Source organism: Protopterus annectens, chromosome 1.part0 (assembly GCF_019279795.1).
Source record: "Protopterus annectens isolate FY-2018-M chromosome 1.part0, PAN1.0, whole genome shotgun sequence".
Lineage (NCBI taxonomy): Eukaryota > Metazoa > Chordata > Ceratodontiformes > Protopteridae > Protopterus > Protopterus annectens.
Window position 1 is genome coordinate 1,582,935,864 of NC_056725.1, and position 21,167 is coordinate 1,582,957,030.

General features: G+C 37.5%; 1 protein-coding gene across 4 annotated transcripts in view; it reads left to right on the plus strand.

Annotated features, from left to right (window-relative positions):
• Positions 1 to 21,167, plus strand: part of LOC122799134 (psychosine receptor-like) — a 408,485-nt gene that overhangs the window by 370,337 nt on the left and 16,981 nt on the right. The window contains exon 1 of one of the 4 annotated variants that reach the window (XM_044068034.1): positions 7,285 to 7,813. The exons of the other annotated variants lie outside the window; for them this stretch is intronic. The gene's annotated coding sequence lies outside the window, so the exon portion shown is untranslated. Of the gene's footprint in view, positions 1 to 7,284; positions 7,814 to 21,167 lie in introns of those variants that run through there. 4 annotated transcript variants of the gene reach the window in all.

The following is a 21,167-nucleotide window of genomic DNA, read 5'->3' on the forward strand; positions in this document are numbered from 1 at the left end:
TTTAAAATTGAAGAAAGAACACTTACAGTATTTCAATGGCTGAAATTCCAAAGAAAGTGCAAGTGCTCCATAAAAAACAGTAAACACAAAAGAAAAACGAAGCCCAGAGACCTGGGTATGGGTATATGGGTAGTATATTAAAGAAGTTGGGGATGTGGTCCACTGGGATAACAATCTGTTGATCTAACAGGAAGAGTTGGGTTACTCATGGCATGAAAGGTATGTGAAAGAAGGACGATTTAAAATTGAAGAAAGAACACTTACAGCATTTCAATGGCTGTACTCTCCATACCAGCATAGAATTATTAGCCGAGCTGATCTGGAATCACTAAACAGTGTGCAAACCCAAACAATAATGCCAACCTCATTTGTGCGATGTCAAGCAGAGAGCAACAGTACCAAACAGAGAGCAAAGTAATTTTGGAAACTGGAAGTTCCAGCCCACATCTGATGAAGTTAAGAAATGAAAATGTATGGTTTGAGCTTTATTGTGTTTTTGAAGTATTTTCATTTCCACGCTGTGTGACTACACTGAGAATTAAGTTACTGAACAGTTTCTGCCGACTGGGAGCTTTACTGTATGCCTCTGGGCTTCGTTTTTCTTTTGTGATTATTTGGAAATTAACACATTTCTGGAAGAGTTCTCAGCATGGACAAAAGCAACATGGTTAAATTTTAGTACAAATAAATGCCAGGTGGTATATTTTGGGAATCCTACCATAAAATGTCCACTTTGACTGGCTTCACATTACAGGAGGTAAAGGAATATAAAGGTCTTAGAATTTTGATTACATCTGAATTTTCCTTTGATAGTCATGTGAACAGTGTATGGTAAAAGGTTCACAAAGTGACTAGCTCTTGCGATTGTCTACTGCAGACAGCAATATATTCATATTTTCCTTATTTAGATGACTTGTTTATATTTGCAGAGTTTTTTCAAAGTGGAGACTATATTTGCAGAGTTTTTTTCTCAACCTGTGTAGGGTAAGGGATCTTCTACACAGGCTGTGATTCCAAGACAGCATTCATAATTCTTTTATGACTCCTTCCCACAGGATTGTTTTCCTACAGTGTCTGCTAGACACCTCGGCTCAAAGAGCATTTCTTCCACAAGAAAATAGATCTATATTTAGATCTATTTGTAAGGTTTTCCACTCAAACTCCTGTTTCAACAAGAGAATTCCTCAGGATTCTAGGTCTCATAGTATTTATGATAATCATGATATCTTTTGTAAGACTCCACATGAGAAAGATCCATGGATCCATTATTAACATGTCTTGAGTATTCAGATTCCAGTTTTGGAGTTTGTGAAAAGGGAGATTATGTGGTGTTTTTTCAGAATCCAGGTCTTTCATTATTTTCTGCTCCAGCACAGTCAGTCACAAAAGACAAGTAAGGACAGTGCCAATAGCAATAAAAGTGCTGTGTTTGGGACAACAAAGTCAGACCAAAACACATACACATGAAAGAGGCATTAGCTCTCAAAAATGCTCTCAAGCCGGTCAGTCATCTCTGGTCCCTTTGGATCACTACAAGTGTTGATAACATCACTCTGATGTGGTTCATAAACAAGGAAGGTGGTACCATATCTTACTCTCTGTGCAGACTGTAGCCTGGGATATAGCTTGGCAACACAATTTCAATCTACAGGCATCTTTCATTCCATCAGACTAAAATTGTGTAGAAGGCAAGCAGAGCATGACCAGGACAGATCCTCATGAATGGAAACTGAATCAAAGTATCTTCCAAAGTTTGATACATCTATGGGAAACATCTCAAATGGATTATTTCTGCCTCAAATCTAAAAAAAATCAGTTGGCAAAATTCTGCTACAGGACTCCGTGCAAATAGGTCTAGAAAATAGATATGTTTTATTTTCCTAGGACAAGAATGTTCTTGTATGCTTTTCTATCCTTTCCACTAATATCCAGGGTAGTTTTAAAGAATCAGAAGGACTCCTCAAAGATCGTTGCAGTGTCTTCCCTCTGACCCAGGTAACAATGCTTCTACCCTCTTCTGGAATTGGCCAGAGGCAATTGACAGCAGCTTCTTCACAGACTAGATTTACTCACACAAGATCAAGGGTGTTTGATACATCCCGACCCCAAACAATTTCAACTGACTACTGGATGATAAAGTTTTAATACTTTTTAGATACCTTTTTTCTTGAGGACATGTAGCGGGTATTGCCAGAGGCAAGAAAATCTGCTGCTAGAAAATCATACATTAGCAAATGGAAAAGGTTTTGTAGTCGGCGCCATGAAAAAAAAACATCATCCATTCAGTGCTAGTTTTTATCTGGTACTATATTATGTGAGTTACTATCTTCTGGCCTGCCTTACTTCTCAATCAAGGTTTGTTTGTCAGCCATTTCAGCATGTCTGCCCATGGATCCCCCTCTTTCAATGTAGTCTTGTGAAAATGTTTTTGAAAGAGGTGCTGCATACAAATCCTCCTAGAAAACAGATGGCTCCTCATTGGGATCTTAATTTTGTGTTAGAAAAACTAACTTTCAACCAGCACATCAGGCTGACTTGAGGTTTTTGACATGGAAAACAGTTTTACTCATTGCTCTGACCTCTGCAAGAAGACTATCTTAGTTTCAAGCTCTTAGGGTGGATTAACTTTTATCTCATTTTCCACAAAGATAGGGTTTCTTTGAAAATTAATCCTTGTTTATGCCTAAAGTGGTATCCAAGTTTACTTTAAGCCAAGCTATTCATCATCCTGTCTTCTTTCCAAAACTTAAAAGTGAGGAAGAAAGGATACTTCATACCTTGAATGTCCACAGACAGCTCAGGTGCTATCTTGACAGGACAACATCTTTCAGAACATCTAAGCAGTTGTTCATTTCTGGTGAAGGTAAAGAGAAAGGAAACCCAGTGTCAAAACAGACTATTTCCCAAATGGCTGTTCCATGCTATTACTTTTTGTTACTCCCACCACAACAAAACTACTCCAGGTAGGGCCAAGTCAAATTCTACTAGGCCATTGGCTTAATCTGTGGATTTTGGGAAGGGTTGGATTCTAGAAGTATTCTGGAAGTAGCAGCTTGTTCCTCTGTGCATACCTTAGCAGAACATTATAACTAGATGCCTTCTCCTTGTCTAGAACAGCCTTTGCTTGAAGCATTCTCCAGGCACTCGTCCACCCTCATCCTTTCTCTTTCTATCTCCATTCTAACTCATCTCTGGTACGCTACCCATATAGTTTAGGCTACTGCAGCAGTGATCAATATAAAGAGTATAGTACAGTTCTTCTTGCTGCAATAGCTGCTCACATCCACCAGAAACCACTCCCCTTTATTTTTGTGTGTGTTTATGCCAGGATGTGGACATTTATTTTCTTTTCCCTGGCATTGTCCTTCTTAGGGCTTTAGCCTTCCTCCTTCTCTATCTCTCTTTGTCTATTGGCATGAAAGCTCTGAAGGGTTTGGCACCAAACCTGACTTTTAGTGAGCTGACTAATAGTTTGGGCACATGGAAGGTGCTGTGAAGCTTGGAAGTTGGTCAGCTGTTATAGCCTTGGCAGGATATAACTCATATTTCTTAGGCTACTGCAACAGTGATCAGTCAAACCTCTGCTGTTATGGAAAGTTTACTTACACAACTGTACTTTATCCTTTCAGTTATATAAAGAAACTTTTTATTTGTTGGTATGTCATGCTTCTCTGTAGTTTCAGACTTTGAACGTTAATCAGCATATTTTGTTCGTTTTTCAAAGTTTAGCTCTACGTTAAATTGAATTAAACTAGTAATTGCACAGATTTAGGTAGGGACTTGGAGGGGTGCATTCTATAACTAAAAGTATCAACAGAAGTCTCTTAAGATTGTCAGAAGTTGTCACCATGATTTGATCAACAAAAAATGGGAAATCAAGTATGCAAGCCATGGTAAATGTATAGTGCAGTAAATTACAGTAAGGGGAGTGGGGGGGCCAGGAGCTGATGGAAGTGAGACAGAGTCTGTGAGGTAGATCCTACTCATACGGAGAAGGGTACACAGTATTGGCCTAATGCTGGTCCTGAAAGGTAAGTTCCTACAGGATCATGACAAGCTACAGCAGTAGCTAAATGAGGTGCTCTATTTATTGTTTTATTTTATTTATGTATTTATTAACTGGGTAGAACACTGATCCACGTGAACTGTTTACAGACTCAGCCCAGGTGTACTGATCCAGTACAAATATTCACTTGAATAACACATAAAGAATACATAAAATGCAATCACTGTACTGGATAACTAGTAAAAAGTAACAATGAAATGAAATGAATGTAAGAATTCAGTAAAGCAATACAATGTAAACAAGACACAGTAATCATTGACTACATAAATGAGAACAGTAGAATGACCCTACTAGTGTATATATATATATATATATATATATATATATATATATATATATATATATATATATATATATATATATATATATATATTTCAGGTAGAAATTTGGTTAGGACAAGCAGAGGACAGGAGGATGTTTTAATTTCTATTGAATGTCAGATCTAAGCAACAGTCCCTTTCTTATAGCGATAGTATTTTGCATGTTTAAGAAAAAAAAGGTTTTGGCTCTTTTCTGAAGACAGAGAAAGACCAACTGTTAATTAGTATATCAAGATCTGAGAATATACTACCAAGTGTCTGTCTGAATACACTGCCAGCATGTCTGATCGGAGGCATGTTCACAAAATGTACTCTGTGAGCAAACTGAAGTCATTTTTCAGTGTGGTTGATAGGATATTAGGTATCTGTTACTCTGGTGTAGAACAGAGGGAGAGGATACAGACATTGACTTGTAACAAAGAAATGGAAGCTGTCTACAGACACCTTCAGTGCCATTCCTGGTAACCTCCAAGCAGATGCAAGATGGCCCTTCATACATACAATCTGCTTTGCAGTTGTTGTAAAATATGCACTACATGGACACATGAATGTGCACACAACATATACACAGATTCACATACCCACACATAAAGGAGTAGCTAGGCATACTCAGTATACTCAAATGAGTACATTTTTTTCTGAGAATCTCTTGGAAATTTCAACACTCCGAAAACACAGAATGTTTCCAACTGTACAAACAAATATTTGTAGTATAGAGATATACAGAAAAAGCTTGTGTGAAATGAATAAACCTCTAAAATAGTTTTTTTGTGTGGGTATAAATGTTAACAGTTGAAACTAAAGTGTTATCTTCATTTATGGGGTAGTTGAGTATATTTTTAAAATAATAGGTGTGTGGTGGTAGGTGGGGCAACAACAATAGCTCTGAGTACAAAATGTAAATTTCTGACTATACCCCCTGTCCACACACCTCACAGCCCTACATAAGCACTGTTCCCAAATCATGTAGGCATGCATGCATGTGCCTGTACACATACATACACACACACACACATACATACACACACACACACACACACACACACACACACACACACACACACACACACACACACACACACACACACACACACACACACACACACACATGCAAATACAAAAATGCAAGCAAACACATGCATACATACATACATACATACACAGAAGCATACACACATGCATACATACATACACTCACAATGGATATCTTAAGCAGTCTTAAATGTGTACACAAGCACACATACATGCATACTCTGAATTGTCCAGATTTTCACAGAATGACCACATTTTTTTCTTATATTTTTGGTCTGTTCCTTGTAAAATTTTTGTTTTTTCCCACAAATCATCAAGGATTGAAATCACAAAATAATGACAGTCATTTGAGTTGCAGACTTCATAGCCTTCTGAAAATACATGTTAACCCAAAACCTGTTACTTTAGCAACTTTCTAAGTTTATAAGAGGAATATTTAAACTCTGTCCTTATTTTTGGGTCTTTGTCCCTCCATTACGTTTGACTTTATCCAGATTTTTTGGGCTAACACTTTGAGAAGTATGTGCATAGATATAGTGCGCAGTCTTACAAGGATATAGAATACATGCTACATGTATTATTCAAATGTGTCTCAGGTTGCCTGTCTGGTTCAGTCTGGTTTTTCATGCATTCAGTAGAGTCACAGAATCAATGCCCTTGATGTGATGTGCAGTGAAAAGCTGATGGCCAGCTATATTTGTAAAGGCCAAAGGGGGAATGAGGGACTGCAGGATGAAGCCCGATATTTCACATCAAAGAATTTCTGAAGCATTTTAAAGAAAACTGAATGTGTTAAAGGCACTTGAAGTAAATATCTAAAATGAGCAGTTTATTTTATGCCCTTTATAGTCATCTTCCAGTGGCAATAGGTAAAACTGGAATATAAACTGTGGATATTTGATTTTGCAGATACCAATGTGCAATTAACAAATTATTTAATATGTAGCTTTGCAAGCATGAATAAAAAAAGTCAGGCAGAGGAAGGGAGAAATAAAGAGAAAGACTGTCAGGGAATGTTATCTGATTTTTAAATGACTATAATCCAGATAGTTATACTTCATATACTTGTATTTAGTAGGGATTGATCACACTTGTATATGGTTTATGGATGTATCAGAAAGTTAAATGCTTGCTAACACATTTAGCATTGTAAAATGCTTTATTCTACTATTCGCACTGTAGTATTACAGTGGAGTTTATTCCTATGTCATTCAAAAATATCTTCAGACCAAGTCACCCAAAAGTAATAAATAAATAAAGAATACATAAGTGAAGACTAATACAGACATGGATGGGAGAATGACAGAGAGGGAGGGATGGAGACAGAGAAGGAAATAAAGAATGAAAGAGAAAGAGAGTAGCAGAGTAAAGGACAGATGCTGGCGAGTCACATAAAATGTAATCAGTTACATTGTTTCAATAATTCATTGAATCTGAAGATACTATGTATATGACATTCTTTATCTACAAAGCACATGCAGCTACTAATTAGAGTACAACGTTTAAAGTCACTGCCTATGGTCAGCCTTTTAAAGTGAATAATTATGAGCAACCTTCAATTACCAACACCTTTTGGAAGTATTAATTCATCAACCTGTAAAAAAGCACTTTAAAAGAAAGCCAGGACTACTTGTAGAAATGAGTTAATATTTGCTGTGTTCCGTGTTCCTAATTTTGTGATGCAGCTATCTCTTTAAATAGCAGCCATTGTCATAAACCTCAATATTGTGCAAAATGTCAAATTAGCTATGCCTCTGAAATAGAATACTCTGAATGTAGATGTCAGATTTGTAGGGAGGGGCATTTCCTGTACTTATCACTACTGGTAATATTTAACCATATGCAAGGGCTTGTAGACACTTAGGAACAGGAACAACAGAGGGGATAACTTATTCAGAAAGTGAAGAATGATTATTTGTAGCTGACACTGCTACAGGTATAATCTGCTAACTACAAGTGATGTTTTGACAAATGTGCACTTATAAATGCAACCCTGCTATGACGAGCAAGATATGCATTCATTGCCATCCTGTCAGGAAGGAGAGTTGTTAAACAGAAAGGATTGTGACTGACTTATGCAGAGCCACAGCATTCACAGCACTTACACACACATCCACTGTGAGAAACTGACTGAACAGCACCCGGTAACGTATCAGTACAGGCAAATACCTTTAGTGATGGTGTAATGTTAATAACTGGGAACCTCATGAGTTAATCAGGCTGGAGATAAGTCCATTTGAAAAAGGAAGGGTTAACTCACAAAGGAGTTGAGAGGCAGCACTACATAATTTGGTTAGCAAGCACAACAGCATTGAAGATTTGAATATGAACTGCTATGGTCTACCACTTTCAAGGAATGTACAACAGCTATGGGGTCCTTGAATTACTCAAAACAGTAAGTAAAAGTTAACACAAATGATTCTGTTTCTATACCATCTATGGGTACAATCAGACAGTTAGTGATATGAAATGATGTGTTGGGAGGTACGAGTGTGACTAAAGACTGCACGTGAGAATATATATATATATATATATATATATATATATATATATATATATATATATATATATTTAGAAAGTGATGCAGCACATTCATTATTGTTGCATTATAGTTCATTAAAACATTAAAAATTACATTATAGCTTCTTAATACTTTAAAAGCTGTTTTTTAGCTTTGTTGTACATTTGATTCTGTTGAACCTGTGTGTTCTGTCATTTAAGTTATGAATGTATTTAATTATATATGTATACATTTATAGTTACTTCATTGTTTTCCTGATTGGTTAACTGACTGATTAAATCACTGACTGGGTTAACTATGATTTGCTGCTTGATAAAGTAAGCTATATTAACAACTTCTGTGGACTTTTCACAAGCCCAGGCCAGAATAAGTACTTAACAGGTAGATATTAAGAGATATACTGATCTAATCCATGAAACTGCAGTTAGAGTTAAAAAAGTATTAAGACATCTGAGCACAATTTACAGAAACTCAGACAGAAGTACATGTGATCATTTGCTTTTAATAAATAATATTGGTCCTAAAGCAATGCTTGTTGCTAAATGTTCTGCTCTGGACTCAGTGTTAATCTTGCCCTAAATGAAATTTCTGTTTTGTACTTACTATAAAATGTATTGCATCTCTGCCATCTTTAATCCCTGTAACACATTCATTTATTTGGTGTAGGTTAAAAATAATTTTCTTTTTTTTTTTCACAATAACTCTTTATAAGTAAAATACATCAAATGTATGCCCATTTTAGTTTGACCACTAGTATGTGCCCATTCCATGATTCTTTGCCTGAGGTTTTATAACACCTACCAGAACATTTTATATCATGATCTATGTCTTTAAACAAGAATGTATAGCATGTACATAATGGAACAATGCTAATGGAATCCTAGAATAAATGTGTATTTAAAGAGACATGGACCTTTCCTGCAAGAACTAGGACTGTAAGTTACAGTATATGCAGGGGTATTAGAAACTTGAATATATGCCCACTTTGAGCACTGAGTACATCACCATTGCCTGCAGGCAGTCAGTCTCACAAAGAAACTGTCTCCTGATTGACTCCATCAGTGACAATCAGCTGTACCAAGACTTTGCATTAAACAGGCTTCTAAATATACAAGCTATGGAAGTAACACTTGTGAAGATCACATTATCAAAAAAAAAAAAAAAAAAAAAAAACATGCACTAGTGCTTTAGAAAACAAAAGCACCTCTCCTGACAAGAAAACATTTAGCCAAGATAAACAAAGCCACTTTTATAATTCTTACTGCCCCTTCACTTTTTCATACTTTCTTTCCCACATTATAATTATTATTGATACACTGTTCCATCACACATCCTATGCATCACTACCAATTGTCGTTTCCTTTATCTATGTTTATTTTATTTTAATTTATTAAATAAATTTCCATTACACTGATTTGAACCCTGTAATTGTACCAAGTCCTGGTGTTGTACTCTCTAAATGCCCTTGACTTAAAGCATCATTCATGCCACTGAAAAGCAACCTAACGTATTTTATTCTGCTTTCGTCTTCCTTACTCCTTGAAAATGCTGAAATTCATTGTCCAATCACTTGTCCCTGACTCTTTACCCTGTTCTCTGATAGTAGATCCTATTGCTTTCCATATGTGTTGTTACCTTACACCATCAGAGGCCTGAATGAAACTACAGAAATCATCTTTTAATTGGGCTTGCTTAATTCACACCACTTTCAATCCCATTTATTAGTTTCTAGCTTGTTTACTTACTGCACTGCTCCTTTTTCACTTCTCAATTGACTTATCTAAAATGAGTCTATAGCTCCTGAAATGCCTCTGTAGTGAAACTTATTACTGAGTTATCATGTTGTAACCATCTGTTACTAAACTAGCTTGGCACACTGATCCAGCAATTACATGACTAATAAATATACCGACAAGCATTCTATTCAGCTTAGCTCTGGGCAGTTCTTTATTGCGCATCCTAACTGCTAGCTTGTGTATTCAGAGCCTGACAGATTGCTATTAGGTACAACTGAGCAGGACAGAGTATTTTGCTGATGAAAAATAAAACTATTATCCTAAGACTTGACTGTTAAGTGTAAGATAAATATTAACTCCTTGCATGACATAATCAGTCTGAAGTTGATTGTTTTGACCTATATTTTCTAAAACTGAACAATTTTAGTCAAAGTACTGATAATTTATGTTGCTTTAAATATCCATATCAGACACTGATGGTAGTATAGTGCAGCATCAAAGAGCTGCAAGCAAGCTGGCTCTTGTAAGTCTGAGTTTGATTCCCACAAACATCACATTCATGCTTTTTAGCTCTCAGAAAATCAGTTAACTAGACCAGTTCTTCCGAGCCATACCAGAAAAGAAAAAATTGTTCCTAGTGAGCTTTACTCACTTAAAGTAATAATGTTGTTGAGTTTTTCAGCTTTTCCCAGTTAGGGGTCGCCACAGCGGAACTCCAGTCCGCTAATGATTGGCAGTAGATTTGTACGTGCCAAGTTGCCGGCTCTGACACACAACCTTCAACGAAGGTACACCCATTCACGCATGTCTTCACACAGATGACGCTCTAGCTGAGAATCAAACAGTACAACGTCTTACTGTGAGGCGACAATGCTACTGCAGCACCACCACCGCAGTTAGTTAAAGTAATAATAATAATAATAAAAATAATAATAATAACAGAAACTGTTGCCCATTGCTTCTGTAATTTCACATATCTGGGCAGGATGAGCTGTAAACAGAATTCAAGCTCCCCCATGCTATATATATATATATATATATATATATATATATATATATATATATATATATATATGTGTGTGTGTATATATATATATATATATATATATATATATATATATATATATATATATATCCCTGTCATAACATTGTTTTTGAACCCATTGACTGAAACGTTATTTCATAGAAAAGTGTTTTTAGTGTGTAATATGTGATGGTGTCATTTCTTATCATAGGAGTTATTGGGAAGTGAGTCTAGCAAAGCATGTGTAGATTGTGACGGTCAGCATCATGTTGTACCCCCAAATCTGTAGATGTCCATGTTTGCTCTTGAGCACTGGTGCACAGAGGGACAGTGGGATTTTTTTTTATTTTTTATTTTCTCTGCTGTTGTGCAGTCAAAGTTAGTATTTATAAGAACCTACGCTGGTACCATAACATTTTCACTTATGCCACCTATCACGCAAACATTGCATTCCTGGGCACATGCTAGCAGTGTTTACATTTATCAAATGCTGCTGTACAACATCCACTGCTTCTCTGAGATTTTCACCAGATGCAACTCTACAAGTTTATGAGAACTTTTTGTCTTTATACTCAGAAAAAACAGCATGCATGACTTTGTGCCTAACAGTTATGAATCTATAGTTGTCATTTATATCCAAATCAGGCAGCATTTACATAGAAGCTATATTTTCTCTCTTGGAGACAGAATTCTGGGCTAAACAAGAAAGATAATTACTAATGCATCATATTATTGAAAAATAAAACATAAATGAAAGTTCACTATCTCTGCCATATGGGGAGTGCAGGAGGGGCTTTCCCCCCTGCAAAAATAAGTTTGTAGGATATAGTTCTTGTGAAGAAGGTTTTCAGTTAAATGAGTTTTCAGTGTTATGACCTATACATAGATATATATATATATATATATATATATATATATATATATATAAATAAAATACCTTGGAAGGGGTTTATATCACAACATCGAAGGGTGAGAATCTCAAACGTCAAAATATCAAACACACTACATTGAAAAACAGAACATCAAAATGGGGTAGAAACGACTATTTGGAGTGTGGCTGACAAAAAATTGCTCCATGCAGGGGGGCAAGACCCCCTGCACCCCCCACACCCCCTGCCACTTAAATATACCACTTCGGAGATCACAGTTCAGTCCACTACAGTGCAGAAATGGAAGATTTCCATTTCCTACACTGCAGTGCAATCTCAGAGTTGGTATATTTAAGTAGCGGGGGTGTGGGGGGTGCAGGGGGGCTTGCCCCCTTGCCTACAACCTTCATGTTGCATGTCACCATTGGGAACTGCCGTTGACACTGGTTTGATGTTTTTGCGATTCGATGTCGTGTGTTTGATGTTTTGGCATTCGAGATTTTTCATATTCGATGATGTGATATAAACCCCCTTGGAAGCTGGCACAATAAGAAGACTAAGACCAATAGTTCAATTCAGAAATTCCTTCTTCATTGATAACTACTTTGATACAAACAATCCACAAGATAGAATCCAAAACAGTCTGTAAAATATGAAAATATTAAGCACTTTTGTTCGTTAAAATAGTGTTAATCAGTTGAACATCAGAATAATTATTATAATTATTATAATTATTCTGATGTTCAACTGATTAACACTATTTTAACAAACAAAAGTGCTTAATATTTTCATATTTTACAGACTGCTTTGGATTCTATCTTGTGGATTGTTTGTATCGAAGTAATTTTTAATGAAGAAGGAATTTCTGATTTGAACTATTGGTCTCAGTCTCCTTACTGTGCCAGCTTCTGAGGTATTTTATTTGTTACAGAGTGCAGATTTACCTCAAAGACTGTGGACAGTTTTCCTGAGATATATATATATATATATATATATATATATATATATATATATATATGTTTTATATATATATATATATATATATATATATATATATGTATATATATATATATATATATATATATATATATATATATATATATATATATATATATATATATATACACATACATGTGTGTGTGTGTGTGTGTGTGTGTGTGTGTGTGTGTGTGTGTGTGTGTGTGTATCTCCATCTATCCACAGTCTCTTTTTCTCATTTTTGCACATGGGTCTGGGTGTCACTTCAACAGTGACAATTATCTAGAGCCAAGGTTTACACCGCTGGGTGGCTAGATCTGTCATTGTAGTTCTTCTGCACCAGACACCTTCATGCACACTCACACCCATGACCAATTTTGAGCGCCCATTCCACCTACTGCATATCTTTAGACTATATGAGAAAACAGGAGCACCTGGAGGAAACCCAAGCAAACACAGGGAGGACATATTGTTGCCCCCACAACAATTCATACTTTTAAAATATTATGTGACTGCAATTTTTAACTGTATAAATAGTGGTTCAGATAAAAATACAGGTAGATATGATATTTGCGCTTTAGATCTGCTTTTGACAACCAAATAAAACTCAATAGCCCAGTAATTGCTTTCATAAGGTGACCCAGTCATTCTTTTCTAACTAAAAACATTATGGTCATGACACAACTATCACATAAGAACTTTATGACATTTAGTTTCTTTTTAACTTGTTTACCTTGTGTTCCTTTAACTTCCTAGCATGGCATAGTGCCCTGTTGTATATGGCTGTGTAATTTTCTGCTGGTGCATTATTCATCAGGAATTTTTCTCACACTTTTTTCAAAACCAGTTTATTAATTTTGAATATTGCTAATATTGTCTGATTATTTATTTGCCACTGGTATTCCTAATATCTACAGTGGACTGGCGACTGTTGAAAGTCAATAGACAGTCAATTCAGCTGTAAACATTTGCTGAGAAACTTGCCAGCTGTATTTATTGCATGTTATGTCTGTACTGGACTTTATGTCTTTATTACAGTCATGTGACTTGCCGTCTTGCATATCTCATGTATTCTATAATTTATATGATTATACTTCATGTATAGAAAACATTGCTAAGTTATTATCTTACATAATTTCAGTGACGGAGCTGTTGTCTCCAGGCTGCCGCTGCAAATGGGCTCCTCCCATTCAGCTTCTTAGGCAACATATACAAATAAGGAAAGCAGTTGAAATGAACATTCATATATGTAGAACTGACAAATGCAGCTGATGTTCTGCTTTTTAGTCTAACTAAAAATGTCACGCAGAGTACATTCAACAAATCCAAGTCATATTGATACAAATACAACTGATACAAATAAATGTTGAAAATAATTTTTAAAAACACTTTTGTCAAGCCTGCCTAACCAGCAAAGACAACTTATAGCATCATCTCATTTGGCCCTATTGTTCCTTATTGCATTTTGTATAGCTATTACATCATTTATATCCAAACCAGGCAGTATAAACACAGAAGCCATGTTTTCTCTGTTGGAGATAAAATTCTGGACTACTCAAGAAAGATAATTACTAGCTCATTATTATAAAAAAAAAATCAATAAAACAAAAAATGTAATTTCACCGTCTATGCGTTTAGGTTTGTATAACCTCTTGAAGAAATATTCTGAAAAGAAAATAGTTACAAGCTAATTAAAGAGGCAGTATACATAGAAAGGCAGTACAATAAACAAGTGCATGATTGTGTCAAAAGTGAAAAATGACAGCAAAGGGGAGATTCATAGAACCCTTTAGTGCTACATGACAGTGAGGTGAACCATACAGAAAGATGAGAATGTAAATTAATGTATAATAACATGCAAATGTAGAACCACACTCTAGTAAGTCCAAAATGACAAAGCAAGTTGGCATTCATAACCATCAGACACAAAGTCATGCATGCTGTTTTTTCTGAGTATAAAGACAAAAAGTTCTCATAAACTTGTAGAGTTGCATCTGGTGAAAATCTCAGAGAAGCAGTGGATGTTGTACAGCAGCATTTGATAAATGTAAACACTGCTAGCATGTGCCCAGGAATGCAATGTTTGTGTGATAGGTGGCATAAGTGAAAATGTTACAGTACCAACATAGAATAGCAACTGGACCATCAGCTCAAGGACCAATTTTTTGTGCACCGAGGAATTATCATTGTCTGACCTGTCATGTATTCCTCTTTCAAACCCTTCCATGGAAACACTAAAGTGCTGCTGGGCAACAGTTGGCGAGTCTTTAACATCTGCTATACGTTGTTGTTGTGCAGCTCACGAAAGCAGCTTGACACAGCATATGCCTACACATGCTGCCTACTACAGTTTCCATCCTCATCCTCAAGAGGCTAGTAGAAGGTACATCACTGACATTTCCCTCCTGTATTGTCTGTCACCCTAAACAGCAGCTATCTGCCTATTCATACAGTATGCCCCTACTTAATTATCCATGTCTATTTTGCACACCAATGTGGTCTTTGTGTAGTGCAAGCTGTCTCTCACCTGGAAGTGTATCTCTGTGAATCCTGGCCTACTTCATTTAAGTAACATTAAGCCATGAACTTAGTTGTACAGAAGTCTAAACATTGTAATAAAGGACACTGTTTTTGCACTTACTAACATCTCCTTCTGTTCTGGCGCTGTGCCACTCTGGCTGGTTATTACCAACATGGCTTATATAAACTTGCTGAATTCATTAACAACATTAATGCTGGATTCATGCATTTTTCCACATTTTGACAGGATAGTTTCACTAATCTTTCTTCTCCCTGCTTTGTTAATTTTCTTATCTTAGAGCCCATTTTCTATAAAAATGTGTAGCAAATCTAATTTAAAGGTGAATGGGCTATAATTCCATAGAGGGAACCATGTGGCTGATCATCTCCCTTGTAAATACAAAGTACTGGCAGAATTGCCTCTGCAGCCTACGATCTCAAAGCTTTAATAAAAAAAAGCAAAATACTGATCCCACAGCTCTTTATTCTACCTTACCTGTATGTCTTTTGTCACTTTCAAACTGTATAACTCACGTATGAGTATCTTGGCCACATGATAAATAACGCATTGCTTTAAAACCTTCACATTCAATAACCCTCAAAAGTTCAGCATAAACAATCCATTGGCATGAAGACAGGACATCAGCATGTATCACCAGATACCTCAGTTTTAGTAGCAACCGAGTGGTCTGTAGGACGGAGGGAGGAATTAGCAGCAAAAAGTTAGCTCATATTCCTGCATGGATGGGGAGGACTGATATGGTAGTTACAACTCTAATGAAGGCAAAAAGGTTTGATTACAGTCTCTTACAGTAACAGTGACACAGTAAGCAATAGCTACATGAGATATGTGCAGGGACACAAACACCTGCAGCCTGCTGTCACACAAGAAGGCATATGCAGAATGTGCATACCTGTTAGGTCATGTCTATGGGAGGCAACATATGCAGGGATATGCATACCTGATAGATGTTTCCTGCAGAAAGCAAGTTGTACAGCATACACACATGGCATGCCATGCCTTTGGGATGTTTGTGCAGGAATTTTTTTTATGTATTTATTTATTGATTGATTTAGCATTCATTTACTGTAAAGTCCAACTGGGACAGAGGCCATTTTCAGTGGAGGTCCAGGGAGAAATGCTCCAGACACGGGTTTGGAATTTGGGAGGAAACCAGAACACCCGGGGGAAACCCATGCAAATGCATGGAAATTATGCAAACTCCAAACAGAAGGCACCCCAGCCAAGAATCAAAATGGAGAACCTCTTCCTGTGAGGTGACAATGCTATCTGCTGCACCACTGCACCGCCCATACATCAAGAATCCATCTGCCCTGCAGATTATGTCTGTATGAGGAATCATGTACATGGCAACTCAAACAAATTGAAGAATGAAGGTGCAACAGCATGTATACCTGGTAGGTCACACCAGTAGCAGGTATGCACATGATCTTACATGCCTTGCTGATCATGTCCAGGGGGAAGGCATATGTGGAAATATGCACAGCAGGCAGGTCATATCAGCTGGAGCCATTTGGAAGAACATGCATAGCTACCAAACTGTGATAGCAGAAAAAGATGTGCTTGAATGTGTTTACCTAACAGGTTATGCCCATGGGAGCAAACAGATACAGGGATGGGCACATCTGGAAGGTTCTACCTAACAGAGGAGGCATCTGCAGGTACATGCACACTTTGCAAGTCCTGACATTTGGATGAAGCAGGTGCAGGAACATGAAAACCTGACCAGCATGTGTAGCCACAACTCATCAGAGCCCAGGGACAAGGAGAGAATGGGACAAGATAAGTTACAGAAGCACTCAGTCCCAAAGTAGGATGGGATTTATCTTATCTGCCTCAGACTCGCCTCTTGATGACATTCAAGGGACATGTGTGTCATGGATGAGGAATTGATTACTGCAGTTAGCAGACTTCTGTAGGTTAGAACTAAGAAACTACTTAAAATCAGGCATAACCTGTTTGTTTCTTTTATTAAATCACTGCTTACTACCTGGATAAATAACCAGTCCAAAAGTACATTTTAACTGTGACCCATATCTTGTAGTAAGGCTCATATGTTGTTATAGTCTTCAAAGACTTAAGATTGGATTCAAGAAGGTACTGCAACATGTGCACCTCAGTGTACACATCAAGGTACCTTTCTTGGTTCATCAACCGCCCTTACGCAATGCTACACAGTCCTCGAACACAAAGATGAGCAGCACCAGGAAGGGCTGGTCTTCTGGCCATGCTGAATGCTAATGAGGCATTCCAGGGAAAGACATATATGCCATGTGCTCTTTCCCCAGAACTGTCTCTAGGAAGGCATCTACACTGTCAAGTGATGGAAGAAATTGTTTGACCGTGTAGTTCAGCATAGCCATCACCAGCACATCACGGTACAAAACATGGCCAAAAGGCTGTGTTCATCTGCCTGACAAGAACATGGTGGTAGGAACCACTAGATACCAAAAATTATTCTTTAAAGTCCCATAACAGCACTAACAGCACATTAGGGATCAGAGGGGGGGTGACACTAGACACCAGGGATTAATTTTAAGGTGTTGTAATAGCACCAATGGCAGCACAGGAATTGAGGATGAAGAGATACTCTAGCTACCAGGGCATTATAAATAAGTGCTGTCATAGCACTTCAAATACTAAGGGAGTGGAGAGAAAATGGGAGGGCAGACAGGTCAGGGACTGGTGTGTGTGTGTGTGTGTGTGTGTGTGTGTGTGTGTGTGTGTGTGTGTGTGTGTGTGTGTGTGTGTGTGTGTGTGTGTGTGTATGTGTGGTGCGGGGGGGTGTACTTGTGTGTGTGGGGGAGAGTGACTAGGGGAATGCCACTGCCTATACAAGCAGTGATTTACTATCACGTTGTGCAGATCAACAATGATCTGCAATCATGGCAGTAAATGCAATTCAGAGACATGCAAATTAGCTGATAATGAAGTTTAACCTCATCATGGCTAACATGTTTCTGAATCACAAATGGGCACATCATGGGAGAAAGTCCTTTTTAGCATGAGCTGTATGGTTTGTGCTGGGTACTTTAATGAATTCCTGGGTAACATTCTAAATGTAATAATAATGAAATTTAAATGTAATTAAAGACGTAATCTTTCTTTTTCTTTTTGTAAATATTTTTATTGAAACATATTCATCCACAGATGTTAGCCAGCATGGTCATGGTCATGGAAAAGTGAGCTCCCACTCCCACAGTGCTAGCATTTCTACAGTAGCATTGACTGTGGAGGTATCTATGCCCAGGAAAGAGCATTCCCATGGTCACAGCCATCGTCATGCCAGCACATCTGCTAGCAGATGTCAGTCTAGGTCATGTAGCACACTAGCATCTAGCCAAAATCACGGTACAGCCAGCGTAACTCCTGGCAGAGCCAGTTTTCATGGGCAGGAGCATGCATGGAACACTGAACCCTTCAGTGATGCATGCCCTGGCCTGATCAGTAGGCTAAGCTGTAGTACTGCACCATGTGCTGAGGCTGTGTTCCTAAACACACACACACACATACACACACACACACACACACACACACACACACACACACACACACACACACACACACACACACACACACAACCACTGACTCCAGCCCTTCTAAACATTAAAATCCCAATAAAATCCCAAAACCAGTTCTCACACTACCCATAAATGCACTTTTTCTTTTGCTACATCTCAGCATTCACACTCACACATTTCCCTGTGAAAGACATGTGCTCCTCTACTCACTTCTGCACCTGTGCAAATGATGGTAACTATGCAATGCTCTTTGTACATTGTAACTTGAGTTGCCTATCTCTGTGGCCAGCATATGCATGGCTAAGCACAGTCTGGTGTTTTTGCATGCATCATTTTTTTAGTAGTACATCTGTTTAACTCTTGTATACTATGTTGCAATGGTATGTGCAATCATATGCCTCTTTGCTAGTGTGACAGCATACTGTGCCCACCTCCATCTGGTATGGTCATCCTCTGCTGTTGGTTTCTTCTCTGACTCCTTATCTGTGTCAGCCTCTGCTACCTGTGGTTCTGGAAACTGCTGGCCCTGCAAGAAGCCACCCCTTCTGTAATTGCTTCCTAACTATAATGTTATATAACATAGCACACATGGTCAGTATTTTCACACACATAATTTGGCCAAACTACAAGACACCACCAGATGTATTCAGACAGGGAAAGCATGACTTTAGTAACCTGCACACATGCTCCTTAATATTTCTGGTTTGTGATAGTGCATGGTTCTATCCCTGGTCAGTTTAACTGTGTGCATTTCTGGTGGGAGTCATGAGCAACAGTTCTAGGAAGTATCCAACATCACCTACAAGATGGCCCTGTGGGAAGTCACCCCCCCAGAAACTGTTGATATAGGTCACAAGTGTGCCATAAGTGTGAGTTGTGAAAACTGCTTGGATATCCTGAACTCTCATCATAGATGATACCTTGTGATTTACAGACTATTTTGCAGTTGGTGGAATGACACCATTTGTGTCCTTTCATTTAATGTGGGTACTATGCCACCCAATATCTCAGGAAATGGGCTATATCATAAAACTCCTTCATTGTGTTTGACCTCTTCTCTGGGATATGTGGAACCACATATACTCCCACACATGCTGAAGCATGGCATCAAAAAAACTTATGGAGTATTTTTGAGGTAGATGCCTAAGATACCCCACTGTATTCCCAATAGATAACTGAAAAGTCCCAATGGTTAATATATGTAGAGGTACTCGTACCTTTTTATCCACTAAGATAGGTAATCCACAACTCCCATAGGCCTGCATTTAAGGCCAACACATGTTTTTGATTTCCTGTATGGTGTCCCTGTCCTCAAAGTACTACTCTGCTATGTTAGTGCCGTACATGAAATGAAAGTTAGCCATGGTCAGATGACCCTGTGCCTCTAGAGGTCAGACATGTATCATTGTGCAAAGTAACTACAATAACAGCTTCCAGCAAACATGCACTTACAATGGCTGCATCAGCCCCAAGCATATATGGACAATGTACTCTGTCTGAACCTGGGCATATAGCCAAGTTCAAAACTAAGATGAGTGCAGTCATTGCATAGTATAAATCTTTCTGAATTGCTCCCATCTTGTTTTGTCTTATTATTATACATGATGCTTCATTATACAGTTATTAGCATATAGTACTGCTGACCACATAATTTGGCCCAGCCACATCATGTGGTTATGTTTTCTGAACTGCGCATACCCTACACATGGCAGTTCATTGCACATGTTCACTTAGCGGCTAAGTCTTAGCACAATGCAGCAATGTTTTCTGAATCCAGTCCATAGTCTTGTGTGAAGTTTCTGTATCTGTTACTGGATAGACAAAAATATACTTCATTCAAATAAACACATTAGAAGAGTGTATTAAACTTTCAGACCTCTCTGATTATCTCTTTAGGTTTATAAGATTTCAGTCCATTTCTTCCTGATGACTGCTCATCTTTTTAGAGTTAAGAAAGGACAAAGCATCTTCTAAGGAGTCAAAAGTATTTGTTCTTTCTGACAGAACAAATATTAATCTCACTTGAAATAAAATTTGAGAATGAATACCTTATTTTGGGACTTTGCCATTGGTAAGCAAACCATCCTTTTTCTCTATTATGTTCTATAAATAGTTGTTACTAAATCTGATGAAAGGGCTTCTAATTTTCAAACCAGGATTTACCCAAGCAGTTCTAATAACAAGTTGATCATTCAGAGGAGATATGAATTTAACAATTATACACCTAGATGGGACTCCTTCCATAGCTGGATGATTTGCAAGAAATCTGTGGGCTCTCATTTTACCATAGGACAAGCCCTGTTAAAGGTTTAACACTTGTGGAATCCAGTTAGTTATAAAATTAACCATACTGTTTTAATAGTTCAAACCAAGAAACTGACAAAAAGCTCCACACACTGGCAAATGAATGACTGAACTCCTCAAAATACACAAAGCACCTTTTTATTATTTAGTGCTTTCATCCCAACAGGACTTCATCAGAACATAAAATTAAATCTGTTAAGAAACATTTTATACTTATCCATTCCCCTTATCAACTAATTCAAAATCTTCTTCAA